This window comes from Macaca mulatta, chromosome 3, assembly GCF_049350105.2.
Source record: "Macaca mulatta isolate MMU2019108-1 chromosome 3, T2T-MMU8v2.0, whole genome shotgun sequence".
In the NCBI taxonomy this organism is placed as follows: Eukaryota; Metazoa; Chordata; class Mammalia; order Primates; family Cercopithecidae; genus Macaca; species Macaca mulatta.
The window spans coordinates 179,712,409-179,730,222 of record NC_133408.1 but is presented as its reverse complement, the minus strand read 5'-3'; the positions used below and the strand labels follow the sequence as shown (position 1 = coordinate 179,730,222).

The 17,814-nt window shown below is 42.3% G+C and overlaps 1 protein-coding gene across 2 annotated transcripts in view; it reads right to left on the bottom strand.

The window, feature by feature from the left end:
• The window catches only part of TBXAS1 (thromboxane A synthase 1), a 194,930-nt gene that overhangs the window by 129,643 nt on the left and 47,473 nt on the right, over positions 1 to 17,814 (bottom strand). The window lies entirely within an intron of this gene.

Here is a 17,814-nt window from a genome sequence, read left to right as displayed (position 1 = left end):
CCCAAGTATCAGGGGAAAAAAAGCAAGTCTCACTGCCCTTCTTTAGGGATCTTCTTGCCTACTGCTGGGAATGTGCTTGGTTGGTCCCTGGGTTGGTTTCTAAGTGGTGAGAGCAGGGGGTTGATGAGGGCTTAGGTCACACGAGCCAGCCTGAGGGAGGCCAGAGAACCAGCTCCACCAGGAGAGTCCACAAGCAGGAAGAATTCCCACTGTGACTCTCCATGCCCTGCCCTTCTCTCACACCATCTTCTGCACACTTTCCTAACCACCCCAACCCAGCCACACCCATGCAAAATGCTTATTCTGCAGAGGACTGGGTCTGCAGCAATGGTGTGGTACATGGATGGTGGCATGGTAGCCCCAGGAGGCCTCCTGCTGCTAAGGAAAGCCCCCAGGCTTGGCAGCCCAGAGAGGTAGGGTCAAGCTGTGCTCTACTTCTCAAGAGTGGTGCTGGGGCAGTGATTCTCCATCCTTTCTGGAAACAGGCAGGAAGATAGCCACTCCCCGGGCCCTCAGCTTCTTCATCTATAAGATAAAGTGGTCCTTCTCACCCTAGTGAGTTATGACTCTGTCAAGCTACAATAAAGCTTTCTCCAAAACAGCTATGGCTAAAGGAGAGAATTGGGCAGCAAGGGGGAAAAATATCTGAAAGAAACCTATAATGATAAACCTCCCTACTCTATTGAACATACCCGCCCATCTAATTTATTCAGTTAATAAAACTTATTCCCCAGAGGGGGCAGGCAGAGGTAAGCTACAAACCAATCTGCCCGTGTGAGCGTGGGTATATATGTGTATCTCATAACAATAAAAAAAGAGTAATTAAGAGATGTATTGAAGTGTGCAGAAATCCTGAAGGACACTGAAGATTACAATTCAAGTTACTGTCCTTGGTGCAAATATAATTCAATGGGGAACAGATAAATAAAAATAAAGAAAAAACAAATTCAGAACAGATGTTAGGCGAGCAATTTTTTTCACAGTAAGAATCATAAACATGAAGAACAGCCTATAAGGCAAAGTCGTTGATGCAAACAGCATCAAGCTACTAAATAAATAGTTCGATGGCCCTGCAGGGACAAAGGAACATTAAAATAGTCATTTGGCTGTCCCTGAATATTTTTGCCCACACGTTATGCCCAGGCATGTATATTTGGGGGTATTGAAGGGAGCTGTGCGTGTGTGTGTCTATTCCATAGAATATGTGCAGGACATATATTTGTGAGAGTACACGGCAAAATCACCTCTCCCCAAATGATGTGTGGGCTTAGCAGGGGCTGGGGAAAAGCTAATGTCACTCCTGCAAAGACAGTGAGGCCAGGGGAGGAACCCCAGGGCCATGGGAAGAATGTGCTGTCCAGGGCTAGGTATAAAAAGCCCAGATGTGCAACTCTGAAAAAAGGGAAAATTTAGTGGCAGAAGAATTTCAGACACAGTAGGAGAGAAACCAGAGGCAGGGAAAAAATAATAAAGCACTGATCACAAGACTTTAGAGATGGAGGGAAGCTTCAAGATGATCATTCTAGCCCAACCCCCTCATTTCATAGCTAGGAAAATGAGGCCCAAAGAGGGGAGAGGACTGGATGAATTGTGCTGTCTCCCCTTACCCAGGCGGAGGATTCCCTGGAGACATGATGGGGAAAGGACCCACGTGCAGGACTCAAGAAGTTCACCCTGAGCTGGCGAGGTATGGGGCTCCTGAATTCGGCAGTCTCCCCAAGATGCAGGCTGGCTGCAAGAACACCTCTGAAGCTGGACAGGCTGCCCTGGGAGAGCTCTGAGAGCTCCTTTGAGTCTTATGTCAGACCTGTGAGATAGGCAGGTGCTCAAGTTTGTTTTTTTTTGTTGTTGTTTTTTGAGACTGAGTCTCATTCTGTCACCCAGGCTGGAGTGCAGTGGCATAATCTCAGCTCACTGCAACCTCCGCCTCCCAGGTTCAAGCGATTCTCCTGCCTCAGCCTCCTGAGTAGCTGGGATTACAGGTGCGCGCCACCACACCCGGCTAATTTTTGTATTTTTTAGTAGAGATGGGGTTTCGCCATGTTGGTCAGGCTGGTCTCAAACTCCTGACCTCGTGATCCACCCAGCCTCCCAAAGTGCTGGGATTACAGCCGTGAGTCACTGAGCCCGACCTCAAGTATTTTTTAAAGGGAAGAAAATGATAAATGACTCGTTCATTCTAGTCCCATCAGTAGGGATAGCTGAGCTAAGACCAGAACCCAGATCTGGCTCCTAATCCAGTGCTCTTTCTGGTGCGGTCAGCTGACCCTAAGAATGAGGTTATGGGAGGTATCAGCTATTCAGGAGTAGGATATGAGGCAGTAGCCCAAAAAGAATCCAATTAATGACTTGGGTGAGTGGAGCCCAGCTAGTGTATCAGGAGAACATGTCCCTTATCTTCTCTGTTTATCTTTTGGATCCCAAGGTGGCCTTACACAGTGTAATTGAATTTTGTATTTTGATGGGCTAACTACTGAATTGATAGAGCATAAAAGTCACCGATGGGGAAAGAGTATAAACTCCCCTTATCCAACCCTCTATTTTAATATGAAACTCTTCCCCTAATTCCTTTTCTTTGTCTCCAATAAAATAACACCATTACCAAAATTAGCCACATAACAAGACCTTCCTGTTTGAAGTTTCCTTGGAGATAAATCTGACATGGAAGACATGTACGTAGAGATGATTCTTCTGTTCACGCAACAGATTACTGAGCATCTATTATGTGTCAGGCACCATTCTAGGCACTGGGAATAGCAGCACGAACAAGAGAGCAAGTCCCCATCCTCATGGAGTTTGCATTATATCAGGAAAGCAGGTCAGTCAACAAATAATTATGTTACGTATTGTTAGGGCAAATGTCCTAAGGCAGGACTGTTTGGAATGTTGAAGAAATAGCAAGAAGAGGCAGTGGAATGGAAACAGCTTTGGATTAATAAAAAGAGCCTGTGCAACCCTGCTCACACCTCTTACTAACCACATGCCCCTCTCATTCTAGTCACTCACGTTTCTGTATGATTGAGGATAATGCACCTAGCCTGGTCAAACTCTCAGGGATGTTATTGGGATGGCCATAGGAGATACTATATTGGAGGGACATGATCCACACTGAGTGCTGAAAAACGCTTTCAGATTATTAGCAATTAATATGTAAGTGGCCTTAGGGAACAAAGACATATATATATATATAACAAACATAGGGCAAGATGGATAGCCCATAGAGTTTTCCCACAGGTCCATAAAGGTCCCATAAAAGGACACCCACTGCAGGGTTGCTTGCTGAGGGCCACTGGGTATCTCCTCCTGGGACAGTGGACAGTGAAGCAGGTACAGGCATCTGGGGAGTGTCAGGCAGCCGTGAGAAGCAGCAGACTCAATGGGAACTCTGTGCTGGACCTTGAAAGCACAGTGCTAAATGAAAAAACTAAGGAATAGAATGAAATCTACGACAGTACTATTGGCATAAGCTAAAGATAATACTCACAAAATGATAATGCACAGTTTGCAAGAACATGTGAAAAAAAAACCACATTAAACACAATCGGAATGGTTGACTATTGGGGATGGGAAAGGGAATGAGAGAACATTGGGGATAAAAGGAAATAAATAAACAAGCAACACAGGCAGCAGTGCGTTCCCAGCCTCTCCATAGCACTGCAGGATAAAAACATCCCCCAAAACATCAACTCAAAATGGAGGTAATTAGTAATTACTGGTTGTAATGTTGATAATTCACAATGGTGAAGTAAACTATTTCTATTAATGGTTGTCTTTTATGGGGAATTCTTTAGGAGTAAAATGCTGGCATTTATTAGATCAGTGTTTTCTCTCAAAGCCTGTTCTTCATATCCTAGTCCCAAGAGATACTCTGGGCGGAACAGGGGGAAATATTCTGTGGTCAAATAAACACTGCATCCTAAATTTCTCACTTGGAGATTGTCAAAGGACATTCTTGCATGAAAGGTTCGGAGTCATTCTACACTGAAGAGACCTCTGTTCCTTTTGCTGTTCCCCATGTAACAATTATTACTGCCAGTGGAAACGATGGTCTCAAGGACACACTGCAGGAAACACCCCATTCGATTGTTGGAGGATGGGAGGTGGAGATTCCAGATTCCAGGCATACCCTGGAGCTCCCATTCCTCTCTCCTTCCTAACGCAGCTTCCTGATCCTCTGAGTGCTTCATTCCTAAGTCACGTTGGACCCAATGTCTCCTTAGCAGACGCCATCTGTGAACCAGAAAGTGAACCTTCACCAGACAATGAATCTGTCGGTTCCTTGATGTTGGACTTCCCAGTCCCCAGGACTATGAGAAATAAATTTCTGTTGTTCATAAGCCACCCAGTCTATGGCACTTTGTTATAACAGCTTGAACACATGAGGATGAAGACAAGCTCCAACAGATTAAGAAAAAGATAAAACCATCTTTGTCTTTGTCCCGTTCAACCTCCTAATTATGGTGGAATCACCACTTTGTCTCCAGGATTTGAAGTTTATTAGCAATTAATAAATAATTAATCAGTGATTAATGTTGACTCATCTCTTATCCGTTACAATCAATGACTTGCTGCGTTTTTCCTACAGGACGTTTTCTTTTCTTTTCTTTCTTTCTTTCTTTCTTTCTTTCTTTCTTTCTTTCTTTCTTTCTTTCTTTCTTTCTTTCTTTCTTTTTTTAAGACAGGATTACAGTGACATGATCTCAGCTCACTGCAGCCTCTGCCTCCCTGGCTCAAGCGATCCTCCTATCTCAGCCTCCAAAGTACCTGGGACGACAGGTGCACACGCCACCATACCCAGCCAATTTTTGTATTTTTTGTGGAGATGTGGTTTCACTATATTGCCCAGGCTGTCTCAAACTCCTGGGCTCAAGCAGTTCTCCCACCTCGGCCTCCCAATGTGCTAGAATTCCAGGCATGAGTCACCACATCTGGCCGCTACAGGACATTTTCTCTATAAAATTCTCCTTCTTTTCCTTCCATTTCTGATAATCTAAATGACTCTTATCTCTCTCACCTGTGCTATTAGAATGTTTTTTGCTTTTTTAAAAAATTAATTCCATCTTCCCCCTGCACCCCTTCTCCACTCTGTACCTGCACAACTTTCGTCAAATGACCCACCTCCTTAGCACCAGTCCTGAGGTCTATCTCATCTGCCACTGCCAAGGTTGTCCTCTCTACTTGTGCCCCAAACATCACATTTTCCTAGCACACGTTTGGCTTCTACTCTTCTTCTTTCTATCTCAGCCAAAACCTCTGAACTTTCTCCCATGCTTATGTGCCTGAATACACTCTTCTCCACAGACCACCTGCCATCTGTCTTTTTTTGGATAGGTATAGTGTGAGCTGACCTTTCCCAATGAGCACACACTCAATGCAGAGACTGTGGGGTACAAGAGGGGAATTCAACATGTCATGAATAGTCATGAAGCTGGAATGTATGCCCTGTGAAACAGTGAAAGACTGTGGGAAAAAACTCAGAGAAAGAAAATTGAGAAGCCACCAATTGCAAGAGCAGGATTTTGACAAATTACTCAAGGTAGGAAGCCCAGAGATTGAAGGGTCAGTTCCAGGAAGAGAAGGAACAGTGTAGATCCAGGGAACAAGGAAGCAGAAGTCAGTAAGAGTTTCAGATACAGAAGACAAAATTTATGTGAGACACAAAGCCCACGGTGAGCTGTTGGGAAAGAGGAAACTTGGAGGGGGCTGAAGGCAGAACCGAAAGGCAGACACATAAATCGTAAAGGGTTTGGCAGCGAGGAGTGAGATAAGAGGAGAAGGAGCTCTGGGTGGGGACTACTAGGAATTTATTAAAGCAAACTGAATTTATCATGCAGTGCAAGCATTTGTTGATAATGGGGTGGTTTGGTTAAAAATGCACTCACTGGCCTAGCCAAAAGGAAGTTACAGGCAAAGTCACTGAGGTCATCCATTCCAATTAGAAATGTGTGGTCCACTTTGACCACTTGGGATCCAGGGCACAAGGGGAAGTGTAAATTTCACCTGAGTTCACTCTCAAGGTTTGAAAACAAGAAGTAATGACCACATAATCATGGTGAAAAGGGGACAAAAAAGCATTGCTATAAAATGTACTCCAAAGGTGAAATGGTATATGGTCACTCTGGAAAACAGAATGAGGGCTTCAAAAAGCTAAAAATAGATTTACTCTGTGATCTGGCAATTTCACCTCTGCATATATACCCAAAAGAACTAAAAACAGGGTCTCAAAGAGGTATTTGCACATCCATATTCAAGTAACATTATTCACAGTAGCTCCGCCATCTACAAACAAATGAATAAACAAAAGGCAGAATATGCTTACAATGGAATATTACTCAGCCTTAAAAAGGCAGTAGTTCTCCCATGTGCCACAATATGATCAACCTTGAGGATATTATGTTAAGTGAAATTAACCAGTTACAAAAGGAAAAATACCACATGATTCCACTTTACTGAGGTACTTAGAGTAGTCAAATTCGTAGAGACAGAAGGTAAAACGGTGGTTGTCAGGGCCTGGGGGAGGAGGGAATGGAGAGTTAATGCTTAATGAGGACAAAGTTTCAGCTTTGCAAGATGAAAAAAATTCTGGATGTGAACGATGATGATAGCTGCACAACAATGTTAAGGTACTTAATGTAACTGACCTATACAATGAAAAATAGGATAGCATATTTTATGTTATGTGTATTTTAACACAATAAAAATAATGTCCTCCAACCAAAAGTCCTTCATGTTATTCTCAATACCTAGATCTAACCAAGAAGTGGGAGACCATCAGTTCTGAAACCGTGGGTCACAGTGTTCCTCCTGCCGGCCAGGTTGTAGAGGCATGAAAATCCATGCCACCTACTCATATGAAACCTTTCTCCTGTGGGTGTTAGCTGTGGGTTCTCAGACCCTGAAGCCCTGGTACTCATGAACAGGTATGGATTTTGAGCAGGGCAGAACTCAGGATGCTAAGTATCCATTCCAGATTGGACATAAAGCATCCTTGTGGGCTCCTACGCAGAGGAGGACAAAGAGCTGAGGCTTCTTGCTCATGGGATGCTCCAAAGAACTGAAACTCTAGCAGAGAAGCCTAAGCCTTTGGTGGAAGCAGCTAACAATCTTTAGGCTGGAGTCTTTGGGAAGAACCTGGTGGCCATGTCAATCATCAGTCACAAGCTGTGGTCTGGCAGTGAGATGAAGAAGAGAACTTGAAGAGTTACAAGCAATCTTCAAAGGCAAATGGAAGAGCCATTCAACAGTTGCCTCTTTGTGGTGGATATGCACCAGGCATTACATTAGCCATGGAAAAGATGGAGGCAGCACAAGCCAGGGAGTACCTGGGATTTCCTTCCTGAAGCAGCCCTGTTGTGAAGTGCAGTAGTTTTGATTTAATCCTGGATGCCCACATCTCCAGTAGGCCAAGTAGTACCAAGAGGTGCTGGTGGGTGTTTTAACACAGAAGACCACAATCGCTGCATCGAACTAACATGCTATGACAAGCCATTCACCAGCCACAGATTCCGGGCAAAGGTTAATAGATTCCTTTTTAAGCTGAGGCCAAAAAAAAAAAAAAAAAAAAAAAATCATCTGCAAAGAGTGCCTCCTTAGCGGTTAATGTGGGGAGCCTGGAGAACATGTCAGAGAGTCAGACCTTTATAAATAGGCCAATAAACTGACAGCCTTACTCAGGGTGGAAAAACTTCATAGAGCGGGTTGCAAAATTCTTTCAGCTTGAGGGTGAGATGGAAGAGAAGTTGTTAGGAGCACGGTCTTGAGATGCGAAGAATAATCAAAGAACTTATTTTCGTAGTTAAGTTTATATTATCTGCCCTAGGCAAGCAGGCATCATAAAACTTGGTGGGGCCTTGCTAAGGAATTACTTTGTGTGCTATAGAAATGTTACACATAAGACTGATCAGGAGTAATTGGAATGCATAGTAAACAACCCAAACTTTAAAAGATTTAAAGATCCTAAGGAAGAAAGAAGAATATGTTCCAGTTTAAAGGCGAACGTCAAGCATTCAAAATTTAGTAGAATTTCAAACATGTATGTGGTAGTGTATGACTTTTTTTGCTTGAAAGTTCACACTAGTATCTAGAGTTAATTTGGTTTTAGACATTTAGATTCCTTTACCTTTTGCCCTATGTGAGTAGCAAGATTTAGAACTGGTTTTTAATCAAGCAAGGATTTCTAAGAACTTGTTTGGAAGAAGTTTCTCTGCTCACAAAATAGTGATGGAGGAGGAACTTTAAGCTCTAGGTGAATTGAGAACTCACTGCTTTTTCTAATTTAGTAATATTTTCTTTTAAATTATGAAATCAAATATGGCTTGTCATTCTTCTTTTTAGATAGAATAGGAATACTATTTGCATTCTCAATCAGAGTGAAGAGCCCTAAGAATTGGGTAAATGTGTGCACTTTTTGAGACTGTCTGTGCAAAGTTCTTGACAAAAGATATATGCATAAAGCCATGTGCTTTCTGGACCTACTTCCAGATGGGAGAATGTCTTGACAAATGTCACAGTGATTCATGACTATTTTACATCCTCTATTATGCATTTTGGGTTGAACAACTTGGATTTGTTGCAGATACACTTCAATTAAATATGGAATTTATTATTTGAAGATATTAGCTCGAAATAGAGCTTTTATGCAACTTTAATTGAGACATTCTATTGATTGGGAACACATCTGCACAGAGCTGTCACTTAGAGAATAAAGAAGGTACTGATGCCATATTCGATAGTCACTGATGAGGAATGAGTTAGTTCCCTTCCACCTTGAACGTGATACACAGTTCTCCACGGTAGATTTTGGATGTGAATATCAAGGAATGCAAAATTAAAAATCTGTGGCTGACGCTCCAGCCGCTGCAGTCCTCTCTCCTTTTCAGCCAGGTGCTCTGTCCCTCACCTGCAGACCCAGCCCTGGCCCCAGAAGCAGGAACAACCTCCAGCCACACATCATGAGACTGGATGCCTCCCCGGCATGGATCTGTTCCAACCACAATGGACCTTTCCTCCCTGACTGATACGGGAGATTAGGTCTGGCTTCTGAGTCCTGGGCCTCACATGATGCTGTGAGTCTTAGAACTGAATGTCAATCCCTGATTCGTCCACAGACCCCTTCCCGCTGAGACCCTGCTGTACTACCTAAACTCCTTTCTCAGGGCTGGGGGCTTCTCAGTTTCCTGAACCACCCACCAGTGGTGCCCTGGGGTCCACTGACAGCCGCCTCATCGCTGCTCCTGGATGCCTGACTACTGTCCAGCTGACACCTTCCCGGTGCACAGCTCTCTCCTGGACTGTCCACTGTGGCCAGTGTTTGCTAGAATGGGGAGCACCGTCTTAGTCTTTAAACGCGGCCCTTCACCCACAGCAGGAAGTAGCAGGAAGCTGCTCTCTCGGTACCCACAGCCTGGTCAGTTTTCCATAGCTAGCTTACGCCGGCAAATGGGATTATTTCCAGTTTCCAGACCGTTCCTTCCTGCTGCTCCAACTCCCTGGGAATAAGTAATCAGCTGGCCACACCTACCTGGGAGAAGATATCCACATCAATTACTTAGATATTTACACCCAATGCAAAAATCTAACAGAGAGATGTCTTAAATGGTCAATTAATATATTTGTGTTAGCTTCTTAGCATGATTCCGAGTTAAGGCTTGGAAATAATTTCAATAATAGTTGAACTTGTGATTTTAAAGAATAAGAAGGTGCCATAGGGTGGGAGGTGCCCAGCCTGGGCCCACAGTCAGGTGCGGGAGCCTGGTCTTTGCAGGAGGAGTGCTTCCGCTGGAATTCGGCTTCAGCGGCGAACAGCGGGCTTGTAGTGATTTTGTCAGAGGTTTCTCAGAATCTTAAACAACAAAGAGGCAAACACAAGGGCCTCTAACAATTTTCTGATGCACACTGATAGGGACTGTGTCATTGGCTTGTTGTCATCCAGTTTATGACTGGAAAGGACTTCAGATATCATCTGGCCCTTTGCTTCTCAGATTGCTGATTCTGACTCACTAGTGGTCATGAAATCAATTTAATGGGCTGTGACCAGCTTGTAAATGTTTTATTTTTTACGGATAGAATACAATACAATAGAATAGAACAAAGTGGTTCTTATACTGTGAATAAGGTATTCTTCTGTAAAACTTTTATTTCAAGTGTATGTGTGTGTATTAGATAACAATGTGGTTAATATATTATTTACTGAGGCTTGTGATTAAACAGTGTCAAAGTCACCGACTTAGTCCAAATCCCACCTTTTACATCTAAGAGAACTAAAGCTGGAGAGGGGAAGTGAAAGGTAACAAGCAGTAGAGAGAAAGAAAGTTGAAGCTGGGATTTTAACCGCAGATTTCTATTGTAAGCTATCATGCCCTGTTGGATGTTTCTACCCAAAGAAGAGGGAATTAATACAGGTTCTTGATCTTTGTGAGAGTGGGTCACAAAGACTTGGACAGCAGTAGTCATTAAAATATGCGACAACCATCACCCACATGCTGTTATAGAAAGAGGATGGAGGGCCTGGCTAACACAGTGAAATCCCGTCTCCTCTAAAAATACAAAAAATTCTCCCGGCGTGCTGGTGGGCGCCTGTAGTCCCAGCTACTCTGGAGACTGAGGCGGAGCTTGCAGTGAGCCGAGATCACGCCACTGCACTCCAGCCTGGGAAACAGAGTGAGACCCCGTAAAAAAAAAAAAAAAAAAAAAAAGAGGATGGGGGAAATGAACTGGTATAAAATAAATGGGCTGAAACAAGAAGTCAGAAGTCCAGAAAATTAGATAAACTTCAGAAGGGTCTTTGGATCAAGACTAGGAAAGAAGGTGGTCTTAAATCATAAGAAAGCACGGAAGCTTTGTAGCAATACACTATTTGGTATAACGAGATCATGTTGGTAGCAGGTAAGGGTGAAGAATCTATGAATGGTTCATTCAAGAAAAGTGGGACTCAAATCAAATTCCTCCATCTCTTTGGTCTAAGCCACTTATCTTTGGACAATTGTTCCTTTGATAATTCCACCTATTGGGCAGAGTGCTTGGCTTGGTGATAGCCATCCTGTGGACAACTTTCCTCCTATTCTCCAAGGCCTCCTAAAACATCAGCACACTAAGTCGGGGCATTCACTTTTAGAGAATAATGGCCCCCTAAAATGCAATAATGCAGTGTAGTGAATTCCAGTCATTTAAAAAATGTGCTCTTACAGGCTTAGTGTTCATGATTAAGCTATTTTGACCAGTGAGAATATTGATATTTCACTCACTGAATGATGCTCAATAATTATGACCTACAGACCATCATGATGGTCTCACATGAATTTTGCTTTCAGATTCACATTATTGGGAACTGCAATGCACAACTTTGCTTTCCATGCTTTCATGAAAGCCAGCTTTCACCAAGCTAGGGGACCCAAATATTGCCCACAGTTTGGCCTCATGGCCAGAGATGTTAGGATAATTCAGAACTTCTGTGTTTAATTCCACTGTTTCAAGGCTATTGTGTTTTCTCAACGATCATAGCATATTTTCATTTTCATCAATTCCTCTCAGAATTGAGCCACATTTTTGGGTCAAACATTTAGTAAATGAGCCTCATACTGAGGCTTGCACTTTATATCAGCTGCAAAAACCTAAAGTTTGACTCCTTAGCATCAGTGTCTGGGATGCTCTTATGCAACGATGGCTTAATTTCCACCATTCTTCAACATCTACGATTCTACTGAGCTCAGTCCAGTTTAAAAGCAAGGGCTATCTATCTCTAGGTGTCAGCTGCCCAATTTGAGTCTAAATACTTGTGTTTTCTTGGACAAATCAGCAATAGTTTCCACCCTACCCTGTCCTCAGCCACATTTTCAGGCCCAGTGAATTCAGATGTCTCAGATTGTCTAAGTCAAAGATCAAGCACGTCCAACAGGTGAGTCTTTCAGAGCCCTTCAACTCCTGTGGTTCTTGATCCATAGTGGTAGGCCAGGAAATCTCCCACAGTGGATGACATAGCCATCTGCCAGTATTAAAGTAAACCATCTCTATGCTGTTCTTCAACCCCATCTAAATAGTACATAAACATGATGGTTAAGAGCAATTACATGAAAAGTGTTCACACCTTAGTCACTTCCGGAACACAAACTCTCCTAATGGATGGCACCATGGAAACTGAGCTTTAAAAAGTGTTGAAACGACCTTGTTATTTTGATTGCTGATGCCACATGCTTTTCCTTATGTATCCCAAAGTTCTCAACTTCCTCACTGCCTGGTGACAAGGTGCTATTAGTTCATGCATGCTAGCTAATTAAATTTTAAAAATGGTGCTAAAAACCCCCAACTTGGAGGCATATGAGACACCTCCCCCTCCTGTGGTGTGAACTTTGAAGCTAAGTGTCAGGCCCTTTATACCAAAGGCTTATTTATTTGCTAAATTGATTTTTTTTTTTTTCAGTATGGGACCTAAGGTTCTTTGGGAGATAGATTGCTTCAGGCTTTGATATTACAAAGATGTTCTTAGAACACCCTACCGCAGCTAGGTACAAGAAGCTACAAGCGTGACATCCAGATAAGGATATTCAGTGCAGCCCTGGCTTGTGATTAAGCAGTACAACAGAACAGAGAAGTCAGAAATACACCTAGGAATTAATAAATGATAAAAGTGACATTTCAAATCAATTGGAAAAGGATGAATTTTTAGATGGAACTCTACCCTCTGGGGGGAAAAAAAGGGTGTGTCCCTAACTCCATCTTCCAAACAAATTCCTCATATGTCAAACATTCTATGTTTTAAAAATACAATTTAAAAAACTAGAAAAATGGAAGTTTATGAAAAAATATCCTTGGTGGAGAAAACCTTTCTGAGTAAGATACAAAATGTAGACACTGCTAAAATCAATTAAAGTCAACAACACAGAAACAAATGTTTTCTGATTGGAAGAAATACATAATAAGCAAAGTCAAAGGCAATGATAAAGAGGAGAAAATATTTAAGGCATATAAAAGGCTACTTTCTTTAATATGCAAAGAGCTTCTACAAATAAAGCAGGAAAAGATCAATAACCCAACAGAGAAGTGCCAAACGATCCCTCACAAAACAAAATACACTGCATTTTAAACATGGGAAAAGATACTCAAACTTGCTCATAATTAGAGAAATGCACCTTGAAATTGCAGCAATATACCATCAAATGGTACAGATTTAAAATTGTGACCACACATTTTAGTGACAAGTATGGAAGGAAAATATGCATATTTATGGGAGTCTAAACTGATATAATCCCTAGAGAGAACAATTTGGTCATATTTATCAAAATTAAAAACATAGACCATCTTTGATCTAATAATTCCATTTCTAGGACTTTATCTTGCATGCTAACCCCAGACATCTATGATGTGTATATGAAAATCTTCACTGCAATGATATTTGTAAAAGTAAGAGATGTTTATCAATTGAGAACTTGTTTTAAAAATTAGGATACATTCATACAAGAAAATCCTTAAAAATACTACATAATTTAACAGGAATGAATGAAGCAAAATGAGACAATTTCCTAAATACCATTAATGAACAAAGCAAGGTAAGGAACAGCATGTATTATATATGATCCATTTGACTATAAAGAAATGTTTAACAGAGGTTGCCTCTGTGAAGGAGCAGCTGGGCCCTAGGGTGGGAGCAAGTGTACTTTTTTCTTACATTCACTTGTACTTTATGAATTCTGTACAAAGTTCATGCTTACCTACTACCTACAATGTGATGCTCCGATGGGAGTATATGAGGTTATGCAACAAGGCCAGCATCATGAAGGGATCCAGGGATGCAGGTGCCACTTCCCAAAATGGAGCGGCATAGGTGATGGATGCCAGGAAGTGTGAAAGTCAAGTTCAACAAGAGGGAGCCAAGATAAAAACTAAAGTGATGTGGGGGGAAGAAGAAACGGGGATGAGGCTAAGTAAAAGTAGAACAATAGAGCAAACATTTAAAAGACAATCAAATAGGCTAGATATGTTGACTCATGCCTGTAATTCCAACATTTTGGGAGGCCGAGGCAGGTGGATCACTTGAGGTCAGGAGTTTGAGACCAGCCTGGCCAACATGGTGAAGCCCTGTCTCTACCAAAAATACAAAAATTTGCTGGGCATGGTGGCACATGCCTGTAATCCCAGCAACCTCATGGGCTGAGGCACCAGAGAATCACTTGAACCTGGCAGGTGGAGGTTGCCGTGAGCTGAGATCGTGCCACTGCACTCCAGCCTGCATGACAGAGCAAGATTCTGCCTCAAAAAATCAAAATAAAACAAAACAATGCACATACACACACACACACACACACACACACACACACACACACACACACACAACAATGAAATAAAGGGAAAAGGAGCTTTGAATGGGGGCCTTTAGGAGTTGCTAATGATCTAAACTTAGGGTGCTGTGTAAGTATTTATTCTTACTTAACTATAAGTAATTAATAAGGCTTATCATCTACTGGGTTACAAAGTCCAGCTACAAATTGGAGGGAATATAATCTCTATCCAAACAGGATATATTGAATATATATCAATATATGTTTATATTCAATATTGATATATATTGCATATAAACCATATTCAATCACCAATGTATGATGATAACGTTGATTCTGTTCTTACAGAGTTTGGGAGGGAATATAAATCCAACTTGGGGCTCATTCTCAGCCTGAAGGAGATAACAAGTAATCATTAATCAATGAAGGTTATCCAAAGCAATAAAGCCTTGCCTTCTTTGTGGTATGTGGCCAGGCTGCTGTGCAATTCAGGAGAGTTTTTTTACCAGGTACCCCACGACTAATAGTTGTATAGGTATCCACACCAGTCCTCCTGCTTTACATTCAAGTTCAAAGAAGGCAGAGACACCGTGTGTAGTTTTATTTACACAGAACCTGGCAAAGCAGGCTACATAAGTAGACACTTGGTGAAGATATTTTGTTCTTGATGATGGTGGTGGTGATGGTGGTGGTGGTGGCAGTGTTGGTGGTAACGATAAGCATCGATGTTATCTGCCCATCCTGATGGAAACCTTCTCCAGCCCTATTGTCCCCATGGCAGGGAGTGGGGGAGGGGATAGAGTAAGGAGTCAGTTTCCAGTTTTGAGCCTCAAACTCTGAGTTGCTAGGGTGACAACCAGATAATAAGTATACATTGTCATCATATTTGGCTTTCCAGTCTAGAGCAGTGAGATTTGCCCTGCCCATTTTTCTCCCAACATTCAGTGCCAAGCTGTCATCTAAAGGCCCTACGCATCTCTACATGACATCAACAGTGTAATGTGGCATTTCACTTGTCAAATGATGAATCAATCTATTATTTCAGTTTTTAAGAGGATCAAGCTGGGATTGATTATATTTCCTGGTAATAAAAGTAGCCTAAAAACTAATGTAATTTAAATTAAATTGTTCTCTGCAAGAAGAGTCTTTGTTGTTCATTGAGCATAGTCCATTCCCAATCAGTGAAACTACGTTGCTAAAATTTAAGCAGTAAGAAAATAACATTTAGAGTTAGAAAAGACATTCAACTTAGACTGGTTCAACCCTTTCATTTTTACACCGCCACCATATTGCCTCTAAATCTGGGAGTAGACACATTTAAAAAGAAGTCAGCATTTTATGGCTCATCTTTTTTTTCCAAAGGAGGAAAGTTGATAGCTTTATAGGAAGAAATTATGCCATCACCTTTCTTTTTTCCTTTTCACTATAAGTGGGAACAAAGGATGGAGATGATACTGCAATTTTGATCTCTATAACCTCATTTGAAATCATTCCCTATGATTTAGGTTTTGTTGAAATGAAAAGGATAAATTGTGTTAACTTAGTTAAAGTTGGAGGAAAAAGTTGATTGGATATCCTGTTGTCAAGGAAACCAGTTCGCTCCACCTCTCCTCTCTCTCTCTCTCTCCTTCTCTCTCTCTCTTTCTCTCTGTCTCTTTCTGTCTCCTTTTCTCTCTCTTTCTCTCTCCCTGTCATTTTCTCTCTTTCTCTCCTTCTCTCTCTTTTTCTCTCCTTTTCTCTCTCTCTCTCTCTCTCTCTCTCTCTCTCTCACACACACACACACACACACACACACACACACAACTGGTTCATACAGTGCCCTTTAAACTCTTCATCTGGCATTTAAAAATTATTTTTAAATACCCAAAGGCTCTACTTTGGATATCTGTACAAGAAGCACTCAAGAAAAGTGGTTCCTAGAATTCAAACTCAGTCAGGACTTTTTCTGATTCTGGTGAAGGCACCGTCATTCTGAGTCAGTGCTGTGTCTCAGAAGCACATGAGACAGTCTCTAAGTCATTGCCAAGTCAGCTGCAGAATGAGACTGTTGGAAAGAAAGAGCTGGAATGAGAAGCTTTAAAAAGCAATAGGCCGGGCGCGGGGGCTCACGCTGTAATCCCAGCACTTTGGGAGGCCAAGATGGGCGGGTCACTTGAGGTCAGGAGTTTGAGACTAACCCGGCTAACATGGCGAAACCCCGTCTCTACTAAAAATACAAAAATTAGCCAGGCATGGTGGCAGGAGGCCACTGTCCGGGAGGCTGAGGCAGGAGCATCGTTTGAGCTCAGGAGGCAGAGGTTGCAGTGAGCCGAGATCGCGCCACTGCACTCCAGCCTGGGCGACAGAGCAAGACTCCATCTCAAAAACAAACAAATAACAACAACAACAAAACAACAACAAAACAAAAAAGCAATAGAACCACACAACGGTAAGAGAAAGGTAGACAGTTCACTCTCTTCAGCCTTTATCGAGCACCTATCACACTTAAAGCAAGAAGTTATGCACTAAAAAGTAAAAATTAAAAAGTAAGTGAAGGCCAAGTTGAAAGAGATCTTAGGGAGTGCAGTAGGGCTGCTTGTTATTTAAAGACATGCCTTGCCTCCCCACTCATCCTTCCGAGGAGTACACCTCCCTGCTCTATGAGTGTCAGACTGGGCCAGGTGCCTTGCTTTGGCTTCAAAGTGGCCACAGTGCTCTCCTACCCACATCTTGGGTTTAGCCATGTGACTTGGTTTGACCAATAGGGTATAAGCTGAAATGATGCAGCAGAAATGTATCATGTTCTTGCACCATCAGCCTTCCTCTCCTGAGTCTTTGCCTTTACCGTGAGAACCTGCCAGCCGAGCTTACACTTCCAAGGAGGATGAGAGACATGCAGAGCCTTGGTGACCCACATGAAACCTCCCCAGCAGATACACCCAGAAGTCCAGCAGAGCCAACCAGCCAAGTGCAGCTTAGGCCAGCCAACTCCAGCTGACGCTTAGACACATGATAAATCATAAATTGTTGCTTATGTCACTGAGTTTTGGGGTAGTCTATTATGCAGCAATGACTAATACAGAGAGCATCTTAACATCTTAATTTGTTACTTTTTCAGGGCCACATAGCAAACCAAAAAGTAGGTAGAAGAACTTGACCGAAACTATGGCCCTCCTAGGTGGGGCCATTTCCCTAAAGAGGACAAGCCAATCCCTTTCAAACATGGTATCAGGAGAACAGACATCACGAATCCTATGGAGACAGGACCCCCAAATCACTGGAGCCCATTGGAATGTACGTCAGCAACACAGGAGAACTTTAATGCACCTACAAAAGTGATCGCTGACCCAGAGGTCTAGGAAAAGCTGCAAAAAAAATCGCTCAGTGGCTGAGGAGAAGCTGTGTGAAAACCGACTGAAATGATTAGGACTTCAGTGTGGGAAGACACATGTTGAGAATCAATGCAATTCAAGCCTGTTAAATCTTGAATAGAGTAAGTGGTCTGAATGTGCGTTTGCTCACCAGAATCTGGAATTTTAGAAACGAAGGAGCATAAAGAGGAGAA